The sequence below is a fragment of the Mustela nigripes genome, chromosome 15, assembly GCF_022355385.1.
Source record: "Mustela nigripes isolate SB6536 chromosome 15, MUSNIG.SB6536, whole genome shotgun sequence".
Lineage (NCBI taxonomy): Eukaryota > Metazoa > Chordata > Mammalia > Carnivora > Mustelidae > Mustela > Mustela nigripes.
Window position 1 is genome coordinate 65,769,457 of NC_081571.1, and position 13,488 is coordinate 65,782,944.

Sequence of the window (13,488 nt, forward strand, 5' to 3'; positions counted from 1 at the left end):
ATCTAATCATTGCAATCGATGCAAATGACATTGATGAGAAAAGAAATAAAAAAATTCAGCAAATTGCAATAGAAAAACTATGTTCTATTCTGATAAAGGAATTTCCACTTCTGGGAATATATCCAAAGGAAACAAAAACACCAACTCAAAAAGATTATCTTCACCACATGTTCATAGCAGCATTATTTATAGTAGACAAGTCATAGAAACAACTTAAGTGACCTTCCATGAATGAACAGTTAAAGAAGTTGTAGCATAGATATACAATGAAATACTATTTAGCCACAAAAAAATGAGGAAATATATCATCCTCAATAGCATGGATGGACCTTAAAGGCATTCCACTAAGTAAAATAAGTCAGACAAAGACAAATACTATAGGATCTCACATGTGTAATCAAGCAGCAACAACAACACATGCACACTAAACAAACTCAGAGATTTAGAGATCAACTTGTGGCTACCTGAAACGAAGGGGAAGAAGAGGGGGAATTAGAAGAAGGTGGCCAAAAGGCACAAAATTCCAGGTATAAGATAAATAAGTACTGGAGATGTAATTTACAACATGATGACTGTAGCTAACACTGCTGTATGACAGATAAGAAAGTTGTTAAGAGAATAAATCCTGACTTCTCATCACAAGGAGAACTTTTTTCTCGTTTTCCCTTTCTTTTCTTTGTATTGTATCCATACCAGAAAATGAGTGTTGGCTAAATCTAGTGTGGTAATCCTTTCATAATATATGCAAATAAAATCAACATCATCAAACAGATACAGTGGTATATATCAATTATTTCTCAATAAAACTAAAAAAGTAAAACAAAATAAAAAGACTAATTTTTAACTACCCCAGCCAAAAAACAAATGTATGGGAAACTGAAGTTACCTATCACATTTAATGGTGATAGAATGAATACATTTATTTTCCTTAATGTTAAACATAGAACAAGGATATCCTTTGCCATTATTTGTAGTCAATATTTATTGCTAATATTTACAGTATTTATTTTATATATTTATAGTTATATATAACTATAAATATATATTAAATTTATATATAAATATAAGTATATATATTTATAACTATAACTATTTTAAATATAGTTTTATAACTATAAATATAATTTATAAAATATAGTTTATAAAAACTGTAAATATAGTTTTTAGAACTATATATTTTAAATATAGTCATATATGTATAACTATATATATAATTACTTATAACTATAACTATATATATATTACATATATATTTATATAACATTTATAGTTATAGTTATTAAAAGTCACATAGGAAAAATAAAACTTTATATTCACAAATGACATGATTATGTAATGGAAAATACTACAGAATCTATTGAGAGAAAGTAAATTATGGTTAGGGAGATTCAATGTGTTAAAGACAACAGTTTTCCCTAATTCAATCTCTAAATTCAGCAAAATTCCAGTCAAAATAATGGTTGTTTTTTTCTTAAAGGAATTTGACAACTGATTCAAAAATTTATATAGAAAATCCAAGGACCTAGAATAGCTAATGCAATCTTGAAAATAGGACAATTTTAATGGATTTAAAATATCTATTTTCAAGATTTAATATCAAGGCACCACATTAAAAAAAAACTATGATATTGGTATCAGGAAGAAATTTAGTTCAATGTTACCAAATAAAAAAGCCTAAAAATACAACTCACTTATAAAATCAATTGATTTTTTGAAGTTCGATTCATTGAAGGTATAATTTACCTACAGTAAAGCCCATCATTTTCAAGTGTATGTTATATATAAATGAATGTGTTTGTGTAAACACTACCACAGCCAAGTTATAAAATGTGTCCATCATGGGGCTGCTGGGTGGCTCAGACGCAATTAAGCATCTTACTCAACTTTGGCTCAGGTCATGATCTCAGGGTCCTGGAATAGAGCCCTCCCTAGGGTTCCACACTTAGCACGGAGTCTGCTTGAGATTCATTCTCACCCTCTTCCTCTGCCTCTCCCCGTGCATGCATGCATGTTCTCTCTTTCTCTCCCTAAAATAAATACATCTTAAAAAAAAAAAAAAAAAGAATCTGTCCATCACTCCAGAAGATTTCTTCATGCCACTTCTTGGTTAATCTCCTCTAGTATCTAGCCCTGGCAACGAATTATGTGATTTATACCTTTATCTTCCCTACAGAGTTTTACAGATAGAATCATACCATCTGTAACAACAGTAAATGGTTTACTTCACTCAACATAATTCTTTTGGGATTCATCCATTTTCTTGTATCAAGGTTCATTTCTTTATATTGCTTTTTATTCCCCTGCAGTTTGCCTACTCATTCACTAGTAGATGGACATTTGGATTGTTCTCAATTTTTGTAAATTATAAGTAAATCTTTTATAAATATTTAAATACAGTCTTTGCATGACATATACTTTCAATTATCTTCAGTAAATAAATATCTAAGAATGGGATTTCTGGGTATGGTAAGTATAGGTGTACCTCTAAGAAACGGCCAAAGTGGCTAATTGATAATATTATGTATCTATTCATGTGATGATTTGGATTTACACCTCTTACTTGGTTACTGTTCAAATATTTTGCCCAATATTATTCTGTTTGTCCCATCATTGAATGATAAGAGCTCTGTACATGTTCTGGATAGAAGCACTTTATCAAACTTGTATATTGCATTATTTTCTCCCAGTGTATAACTTATCTTTTTATTTTGTTAACACTTTCTATTAAAAAACAGAGTTTTCAATTTGGATGAAGCTCAATTTATCAATTTTGCTTTTAATGTTTGTGCTTTTTAAAACTGCTTAAACTAAGATCACAGGGATTTTTGTTTTTGTTGTTGATTCCTTGAATTTTATACCAAACTAAAATCTTGATCTACAGTCAAATTCAAAACTGATTTTGTACATGGTGCAAGGTAAGGTTTGAAGTACACTTTTCAAGGAAATGTTCAATTTTTCTATTAACATTTCCTTAAAAGTATTATTATTTCTCCATTTTACCACTTTGACTTGTTTGCTGAAAGTTATAATTGATCGTATATGTAAGATTCTACTTCTAGATGCTATTCTATTTTATTGATCCATGCTTTTCTTCTACATGTAAAGATCATACTGGCTTGGAATTAGAAAATTGTCTTTTCTCCATCAAATAATGCTGTAATAACTGTATATATACCTTAAAATTTACTTAATAACATAATAATCATAAATATCCTATATTTATATAAGGGAATCTTATATAAGGGGGAAATCTTAAAATTTACTTAATAACATAATAAACATAAATAAAAGTACTATTAAAAACTGGACTTCGGGCGCCTTGGTGGCTCAGTGGGTTAAGCCACTGCCTTCGGCTCAGGTCATGATCTCAGGGTCCTGGGATTAAGGCCCGCATCGGACTCTATGCTCAGCAGGGAGCCTGCTTCCTCCTCTCTCTCTGCCTGCCTCTCTGCCTGCTTGTGATCTCTTTCTGTCAAATAAATAAATAAAATCTTAAAAAAAAAAACTGGACTTCATCAAAATTAAGAATTTTTGTCTGTCAAAGATGCTTAGAATAATGAATGGGTGAGCCATAGTGGTGGGGCATAGTTGTAGTACATGTTTCTGACAAGACTTTTACACAGAATATATAGTGAGCATTCCTAGGAGTCAATATAACAAGAAGAAAAACAACCCAATGAAATAGACAAAAAAAAAAAAAAAAAAGAAAACAGAATTTGAACACACAATTCAAAAAGAGACATAAATATGTGTGATAAACACATGAAACATTTCTCAGCATCATTAATTAGGGAACTATAAAATCAAATCCCAATACTACTCCATAGAATGACTAAACTTTAATCCATTTTGAGTTTATCTTTGTGTATGGTGTAAGAGAATGGTCGAAATTCATTCTTCTACACATAGCTGTCCAATTTTCCCAGCACCATTTATTGAAGTGACTGTCTTTTTTCCACTGGTTATTTTCCCCTGCTTTGTTGAAGATTATTTGACCATCGAGTTGAGGGTCCATATGTGGGCTCTCTACTCTATTCCATTGGCCCGTATGTCTGTTTTTGTGCCAGCACCTTGCTGTCTTGGTGATCACAGCTTTGTAGTAAGGCTTGAATTCAGGCAACGTGATACCCCAGTTTTGTTTTTCTTTTTCAACATTTCCTTAGCAATTCAGGGTCTTTTCTGGTTCCATACAAATTTTAGGATTGTTTGTTCCAGCTCTTTGGAAAATGCCAGTGGAATTTTGATCAGGATGGCATTGAAAGTATAGATTTCTCTGGGCAGTACAGACATTTTAACAATGTTTATTCTTCAGATCTTTTTGTGTCTTCTTCAATTTCTTTCGTAAGTGTTCTATAGTTCCTCGAGTACAAATCCTTTACCTCTTTGGTTAGGTTTACTCCCAGGTACCTTATGGTTTTTGGTGCTATAGTAAATGGAATCGATTCTCTAATTTCCCTTTCTGTATTTTCATTGTTAGTGTATAAGAAAGCAGCTGATTTCTGTACATTGATTTTGTATTCTGCTGTGTTACTGAATTGCTCTGTGAGTTCTAGGAGTTTGGGGGTGGGGTCTTTTGGGTTTTCCATATAAAGTATCATGTCGTCTGTGAAAGAGAGAGTTTGACTTCTTCTTTGCCAATCTGAATACCTTTTATTTCCTTTTGTTGTCTAATTGTTGTTGCTAGGACTTCTAGTATAATGTTGAAAAACAGTGGTGAGAGTGGACATCCTTTTCATGTTCTTGATCTCAAAGGGAATGCTGTCAGCTTTTCCCCATTGAGGATGATATTCGCTGTGAGTTTTTCATAGATAGGTTTTATGAAATTGATGTATATTCCCTCTATCCCTATACTCTGAATCGTTTTAATCAGGAATGGATGCTGTATCTTGTCAAGTACTTTTTTTGCCTCAACTGAGAGGACCATGTGGTTCTTCTCTCTTCCCTTATTGATTTGTTCTATCACATTGATTGATTTGTGAACGTTGAACCACACTTGCATCCATGGATAAATCACACCTGGTCATGGTGTATAATCTTTTTAATGTACTGTTGGACCCTAATTGCTCGGATATTGTTGAGAGTCTTGGCATCTATATTCATCAGGGCTATTGGTCAGAAATTCTCCCTTTTGATGGGGTTTTTGCCTGATTTGGGGATCGGGGTAATGGTGGCTTCATAGAAAGAGTCTGGAAGTTTTCATTCTGCTTCTATTTTTTGAACTAGCTTTGGAAGAATAGGTATTATTTCTTCTTTGAATGTTTGGTAGAATTCTCCAGGGAATCTGCCAAGTCCTGGGCTCTTGCTTTTTGGGAGGTTTTTTTTTTTTTTTTTTTTTTTTTAATCACTGCTTCAATCCAGTTACTAGATATTGGTTTATTCAGGTTGTCAATTTCTTTCTGATTCAGTTTTGGAAGTTTATAGGTTTCCAGGAATGCATCCATTTCATCTAGGTTGCTTAACTTATTGGCATTTAAGTTTAATAATGTCTGATGATTGTTTCTACTTCCTTGGTGTCAGTCGTGATCTATCCCTTTTCATTCATAATTTTATTAATTTGTGTCCTCTCTCTTTTCTTTTGGATTAGTTTGGCCAATGGTTTATCAGCCTTATTGATTCTTTCAAAAAACCAGCTTCTAGTTTAGTTTATGTGTTCTACTGTATCTCTAGTTTCTATCTCATTGATCTCTGCTCTAATCTTTATTATTTCCCTTCTTATGTGTGGGGTTGGCTTAATTTGTATAAAAGACCTCAACATGAGGAAGGAATCTATCAAAAGCCTAGAGGAGAACATAGGCAGTAACCTCTTTGATATCAGCCACAGCAACTTCTTTCAAGACACGTCTCCAAAGGCAAAGGAAACAAAAGCAAAAATGAACTTTTGGGACTTCATTTAGATCAAAAGCTTCTGCACAGCAAAGGAAACAGTCAACAAAACAAAGAGGCAACCCACAGAATGGGAGAATATATTCACAAATGACACTACAGACAAAGAGTGACATCCAAAATCTTTAAAGAACTCCTCAAATTCAACACACACAAAACAGATAATCATGTCAAAAAATGGGCAGAAGACATGAACAGACACTTCTCCAAAGAAGACATACAAATGGCTAACAGACGCATGAAAAAATGTTCATCATCATTAGCCATCAGGGAGATTCAAATCAAACCCACATTAAGATACCACCTTACACCAGTAAGAATGACCAAAATCAACAAGACAGTAAAAACAAGTGTTGGAGAGGATGTGGAGAAAGGGGAACCCTCTTACACTGTTGGTGGGAATACAAGTTGGTGCAGCCACTTTGGAAAACAGTGTGGAGATTCCTTAAGAAATTAAAAATAGAACTACCCTATGACCTTGCAATTACACTATTGGGTATTTACCCCAATGATACAGATGTATTAAAAAGAAGGGCTATCTCTACTCCAATGTTCATAGTAGCAATGGCTACAGTCATCAAACTGTGGAAAGAACCAAGATGTCCTTCAATGGATGAATAGATAAAGAAGATATGGTCCATATATATAGTGGAGTATTATGCCTCCATCAGAAAGGATGAATACCCAACTTTTGTATCAACATAGACAGGACTGGAAGAGATCATGCTGAGTGAAATAAGTCAAGCAGAGAGAGTAAATTATCAGAGTTTCACTTATGAAACATAAGGGATAACACGGAAGACATAGGGAGATGGAAATGAGAAGTGAATGGGGGAAAATCGGAGGGGGAGATAGCTATGGACCCTGAAAAACAAACTGAGGATTTTGGAGGGGAGGTGGATGATGGGTGGAATGACCCTGATGGTAGGTATTATGGAGGGCACGTATTGCATGGAGCACTAGGTGTGGTGCATAAGCAATGAATTTTGGAACTCTGAAAAAATTAAATTAATTAAATTTAAACAATAGAATGGCTAAACTTAAAAATATTAAACAAAAAAAAACAAAAAAATATATTAAACACACCCAATATTGGTAAGGTTGTGGGACATCAAAAACTCACACATTGTTGGCAGATTTGTACAATAGCATGACCACTGCTGAAAACTTCGTGTAATTTCTTATAAACAAACACCTATTCTACAATTAAACCATTCTTTACACAAATATAAACCCAAAGGAAGTAAAAGCTTTACCCAAAAACTCATGAAAGTATTCACAGCAGTTTCATTTACAATAGTTATAAACTAGAGATAATCTGTAACAGGAGAATTACCATAAACAGGAGAATAGACAAACAATTTCAGAATATATCTGTACAAACTACTATTAAACAGCATTGTTAAAACTCAAAAACATTATATTGAGGGTAAAAAGCCAGACCCATAAGAGTACAAAGTGCATGATTTCGTTTACATGCATTTCTGAAGCAAGCAACACTAATCCAATCTGTGGTGATAGAGATTTGTATAGAGGTTGCCTCTCTAGGAGCGTAGTGACTGAAAACGGGCTTGAGAGGACTTTCTGAGTGATGAAAATGTCTTTTATCTTGGAAGAAGTACAGGTTACAAGGTGCTGCTTTTGTCAAAACTCAAAGAATTTACACATTAAATGTGTTTTTTTATGTATATAAGCAAGAATTTGATAAAAAAGGAAAGCAATTATGGCACCTATGAGATATTCAATATAAGTTTTCTGCATATGTATGTGCCTGTGTGAGTGACTGTGCTGTGTGTGTGTGTGTGTGTGTGTGTGTGTGTGTGCATGGCTTGAGAACAAAAAAATATGTATGATAGAGTGCTTCTCTTTTGGTTTGCTGAATTAACATTAAAGCACATTTGTACCAGAGTGAACTCAGTACAAAAACAAAGTATATATGTGGTAATACTTACGAAATAGTATGTCCTCAAATTCCAATATCTCTTTACCCAGTTCATTATGCTTCCTGCTGTAGTATGAAAGATATGACCTGTCCCAGTTACAGATTAATGAATCTTCCTATGCAGATCAAGGTAGCACAAAATTGGTTTATTAAAGCAACTCCTAAATAGCTCTTACTATGTATAGTTTAGGTTTCAAGCTGTGGTCTAAACCTCCACACCTCTGCAGTATTTTCTTCCTAGCTCACTTTTGAGCTGCAGGTTTTTATATCATATTAGTAAGAAAGAATCATAGCTCAGTCAGAGCTAAGGAAGTGTAGGTTGTATATCACCACTGACTGTCTTGGTCTCTTTGCACAGCTAAAACAAAACACCACACACTGGGTGGATTACAAACAACAGAAATTTATTTCTAACTGTTCTAGGGACTGGAAGTCTGAAATCATGGCATTGGAATGGTCAGGCGAGGGCCCTCTTCTGGGTCATAGACTTTTTTTTTTGTATTCTTATATGGTTGAAGGCAGTAGAGAGCTTTGTAGTTTCTCTCTTATAAGTGCATCAATCCCATGCATTTGGACTCCACCCTCAAGATCTAATCTTTTCTCAAGAGCCCCACTACTAATACCACCACTCTTGGAGTCAGGATTTCAACATATGAACTTTAGGAGGACATAAACCCTTAGACCATAGCGTTGACATTATAAGAAACTATAACAAAAGTGTGGGAAGAAGTTCTAAGAGAAGCAGGGAAGATTTTGTACGCGGGGAAAGGAGTAACCTCTGATTCATACGGTGAAATTGCAAAGACAGAAAAAAGATAATTTTGTTGAGAAATGACCCATGTCATAACATCCCTTGTTCTGTTTCTTGGGAAAGTAGGAGCCTATCTTCAGTGGGTACCTTGGTCCAAGTTGTAAAACTACCTCTGGTCATAAAGATAACAGAATTTACTTTTCCTTTGCGTAAAGCCAATTAGCAAACAGAGGTCTGTGACTGGACTATGGGAGACTAGGACTCCATCACTACCTCCACCTCAGCTATTAAAAACTCTCTAACCCTCCGATTCAAGGAGTCCATTTCCTACTCTTTTCCTTATTGCAATAGTCTTGAAGAGTCTTCACCTGTTTAGCATGGACCTGTGCAATTTTTACTTTGACACCTGGTTATCTTCCTTGAATTCTCCTGGGAAGCTGTACTTCTCCTGACTTGCCTTCATGCATCGGGAGGACTAGCTTGCTGCTTGGAACACAGTGTTAAAATGTTCTTACAGAGAAGGGCAATAAGTTGATTTATGACAATCAGCTAGAGAAGAGCCACATTATCCTTTGGAAGTAAAAACCTTCTTAGATTAAGCAATGCTTAAGTAACAGTCTCTGTTTTATCAGTACTGTATGACATATTTTCTCTCCAGATGCTGACAGGTTCTATTTGAAGAACTGTGTAAACAGGTGTGACTGATATTTAATGAGGCTGCATCTATAAGCCACACATATATACAGTGTGCATTCATTTATGAGCACAGCTTCATGGTCGTAGCCATCCTAGGAACCCACATTGCAAGATGCAACAGAACTCCTTCCTTTTTAAATAATAATGCATTGTCTAGGCAGTTGGAGATTGCTGCTTCAGGTGTAAGTCAGTGCTGTTCCAAGCTTCCTACTGATGCTATGATGTTTCTATCAATGCATATTATTCTCTAACTGGAGCTGAAGTATGCTGTTTAAATGTTTTCAAGTGGAATATTATCAATTAAAGTCAGTAGATATCCCTAGAAAGTGTGTAGATTTGCAAATGCTTGTATCTTTATCCATCTTTCTCTTTTTCAAAAATTCTGAATTTGAAAATCAAGCATACCAGAGAGCAAAAGTTCTAAGTGGTTTAATTATTCTATCTGCTTTGAAGAAATAGAAAGAGACAATGCTTCAGATAACGAACATTCAAGCTATTTAGAGATATACAGGATAGATTCATCTTTTTGAATTGCTCTTGACACTTAATAATTTTTAGTCTGAAGTAATTTTGCTTTCTTTGATTTTCATGCTTTTAGATTTTTCCAAAAGTATAATTTATTCAATTACATGAGATAATCTCTATTATTAGGATGATTTACAGTTTTCAGATTCTTTCCAACTTCTATGTTTCCTCTTACTATCCACTATATTTCTTCTTACTTTGAGAACTCTTTTTCTATTTATTTGATTTAGGCCTACCATCTAATTGCTAAAAACTCAGATTATTATGTTTACACATAAACTGTTCAGATTTATTTAAAATATTAAGTTAAAAAACAATATTTGACCTAATTTTTTCCAATGTCTAATTTGCTTATTTGTAAAGTGTTTTGTTATAACTTTTGGTTAGTTGGATAAATTAAAAATATATATACCAAAATCCTGTTTAGATACCCTCAAGGTCCAAATGAATTCACAAGTCTTCTTTTTTTAAAAATATTTTATTTATTTGAGGGAGAGAGAGTACATAATCAGGGGGCGGCAGAAGGAGAGGGAAAAGCAGACTCCCCACTGAGTAGGGAGCTGGATGCGGGACTGGATCCCAGGATTCTGGGATCATGACCTGAGCCGAAGGAAGACACTTAACCAACTGAGCCTCTCAGGTACCCACAAGTCTTCATTCTTGACACTTAAAGAAAGGATACCAATATATTTAAGCATTATGAACAAAACTAAACCTACGTTTAAGGAGGAACCAAGCTATTAACACTCTATTTTCCCACCCCTGATCCTAAAGGAAAATAATCTGGAGATTCAGATTTTTATCTTTTTTTTTTTCTTATGATGGATTGCTAGTAATTAATGTGGTGTTAAAATCCCCTTTAGGAACCTCAGTTGTCTGTTCTGGGTCTCACACAGACGGATTCATAGGTTCCTCAGCTTGAACTCATAGGGGAGGTTGGGAGTTGTTGACTTCTGTTTCAGAGCATCGCCTGAACAAGGAATTCTTTTGTATGGAACCTAATCCTTTTGTATTATTTTCCTGACTATCCATCTATGTCACATACCTGTTACATCAAAAGTTGGAATTTTTCATTGCCCTACTTCACACAAGACCTGATCATAGAAACAAAGGAATTTACCTAATTGTTGGCCTTCCTATTAAGGGAAACAACTTTCCCTTATACATTATATATAGAAAGCACAGGACAGTTAAGGAGATGCTTTCACTCAGTCCACTTCAATAGGGAGAATGTTCATTTACGAGGAATATCTCTAAGGAAAAAAGGATCACTAGGGCTTAAGAGAGGTAAACAAGGGAACCATCAAGGAGTTTTAGGATAGTCACCTGGAAGAATGGAAGTGGGTGTTATCTCAGAATGTGCAGGGAGTGAGGGGAGACTTCTGGTCCTTTGTGGTTAACCATTTCCTGAAATGCAAATGAGCACACACATTTCTTAACCATCTCACTTTCTCAGGACTAGAAACCAGATAAAGTTCAACATTGTCAAAAGATATTTGCAAAGATCATGCAAAGTTACCTCCTGCTCATCATATACATGAAGACTAAAATTATTTACTATCTGACTTAACATAAGGTGATTGTTTTTCAACAAAAGAAAGTGTAATTGTCCTCCCTTTCACTTGGGTTGATGATACCTAAGTTTGTCTACTCTCCAAAAGAATGATACTTAGGCTCTGTCTACTTTCCAATAGAAGTATTAAGAAACAACAAGCATAACTTATCTCAGAGACATATACACAATTTGTAGAAGAATATCTCATGCTTTTGTCAATTCTTCTGTTACATGCAATATAAATTATTTTAGGGGATTGGAATCATTCAGAATTTGTAGTAGTATATTTGGGAAAACTAATGCCAGGTTTATAGGCTCTACCTTTCCCAGCTGACAGAAAAACTCTAATGGAAAACAGCCATTAGTTTTGCTATAAGAAGCAGGATTTTCCAAGGTTCTCTATGTATGGTTGTCTCCTGTTTTCATACATGGTTCTCTCTCTCCCTCCAATTTACAATGATAACTTATTTATTCTTAATGACCAATATTTATTGAATTTTACCTAACTATAAAATTGATGAGCATAAATGAATGCTCTTGAAATTGTTCTTCTTTTCTCTTCTGCCAGTGGTATTTTTCTTCCTGAGATTATTAAAAACATTTTTTCTTCTGAAATTTCCTTTTTTTTCTTTCTTTCAGTCCTTCTAAATGTTCATGCTACTATTGATCTTTGAATATCTTATGATCCTAGGATGACTATTCATTTTTAGGAATGAAGGGCTAAGTCAATTCATTAACATTACTGGAAAGGGCTTCCTGTTTGTGTCAGCTTTGCCCGCAAATGAAAGAATTGGACATATGTTTGTATTACATTGGGATTGGGAACACAATTAATATGCTTACTTTTAGGACAGGGATAAGAAGCTGGCAGACAGGTTGTTATTTGTCCTATGATGAAAAAATAATGGACAGCTTGATCCTGGAAGCCAATCACTATCTTCTCTTTGACAGGCCACCAATTTCAAGAATTTCTCTTCCAGTCTGGGAGAAAACTCTACTGCCACTTCTGCTGATGAAGAGGGATAAATGGTGAAATTATCAAACATTAATTAATCACATTCTTTCTAGATCCATTTGTTTAAGCAATTAATTTGATGACTAATGTTTCATGAAGTTTGATGCTTCACTAATTCAATGTTTATTTATCGACTGTCACTATCCTAGTTTCAAAAAACATCTCTTTGAAGAAATTATACATCATCCCAGGCTACCGAGTACTCAGATCTGGTGGGGTTCAGAACATTGAATAGGTCGTAGCAATAGACGGTGGTATGTTCTTCAGCAGATGAAGTAAAGGAAGCTAGAGAAGCAGTAAGAAGGGCTTCTAGTGCCAGTTTTGAGGACATTGTTATAGAAAACTAGGCATAGAATAATCAGGAGTCACAAGGGCAACAAGGATGGGCTAAAGGAGGAAGAGTTGAGTCGAGCAGAAAAGGAACCACATTCACATGTGGGGAAATTACCACAGCACAGTGGGGTCAGTGAGGGTAAAATCAGGAAGTACCATGAGCAAAAGCCAGATTGAATGATTAAGAACTGAAGATGTAAATACAGTGAGAGAAAGCTACTGTTGGATGACTTTGGCTGTCATAAGGAGCACAGGTACCAATTGGTGTTGGATAATAAACCATAGAAAATGATTTCTCCTAGCTCTAAGTCCTTTCATTCTGGCTATTAATCTACACACAAGTTTCTGGATTTACATACAAATAAAAAGTTAAACAATTATCAATATATGACCAGGAATTTCATAGTATATGCCCTAGTAAGAGAAATAAAAACAGTTTAGGGAGATATTATTTAATGAAGTGAATTACATTTAGTAAAAGCCAATTTTTATTGTATAAGCAAACATACAGCGGGGGATAGCTCTGAGACAACTATCAGAGTGGGATGGCAGACTCTTTGCCAAAGTGTCCTTCCTTCCAGATGGAAAGGGATGTGGGATAGAGAGATGGGATGAAAGTCCATTGAAAATGTGGTTCAAATGTCAAGACCGATAATGCCAAACATACATGATGACGGTAAGCTTCCTTATTCAAATAATAAGGCTTTCTGGAGGGGGCAGAAAAGGCCTTCAGGTAGATCTGAAATGGTTTGAGAGAGAGAGAGAAGAGGTGACTGGATTTGGATTTT

General features: G+C 34.7%; 1 long non-coding RNA gene across 7 annotated transcripts in view; it reads right to left on the minus strand.

The window, feature by feature from the left end:
• LOC132002501 (uncharacterized) overlaps window positions 1-13,488 on the minus strand; it is a 118,091-nt gene that overhangs the window by 5,359 nt on the left and 99,244 nt on the right. For 3 of the 7 annotated variants that reach the window (XR_009399918.1, XR_009399917.1, XR_009399916.1), the window contains 3 exons: window positions 12,196-12,358; window positions 11,124-11,204; window positions 10,298-10,463 (listed from right to left, as the gene is read on the minus strand). The exons of 2 other annotated variants lie outside the window; for them this stretch is intronic. This is a non-coding gene — a long non-coding RNA (uncharacterized LOC132002501). Of the gene's footprint in view, window positions 1-10,297; window positions 10,464-11,123; window positions 11,205-12,195; window positions 12,362-13,488 lie in introns of those variants that run through there. 2 more of the 7 variants (XR_009399920.1, XR_009399924.1) reach the window with 2 other exon arrangements.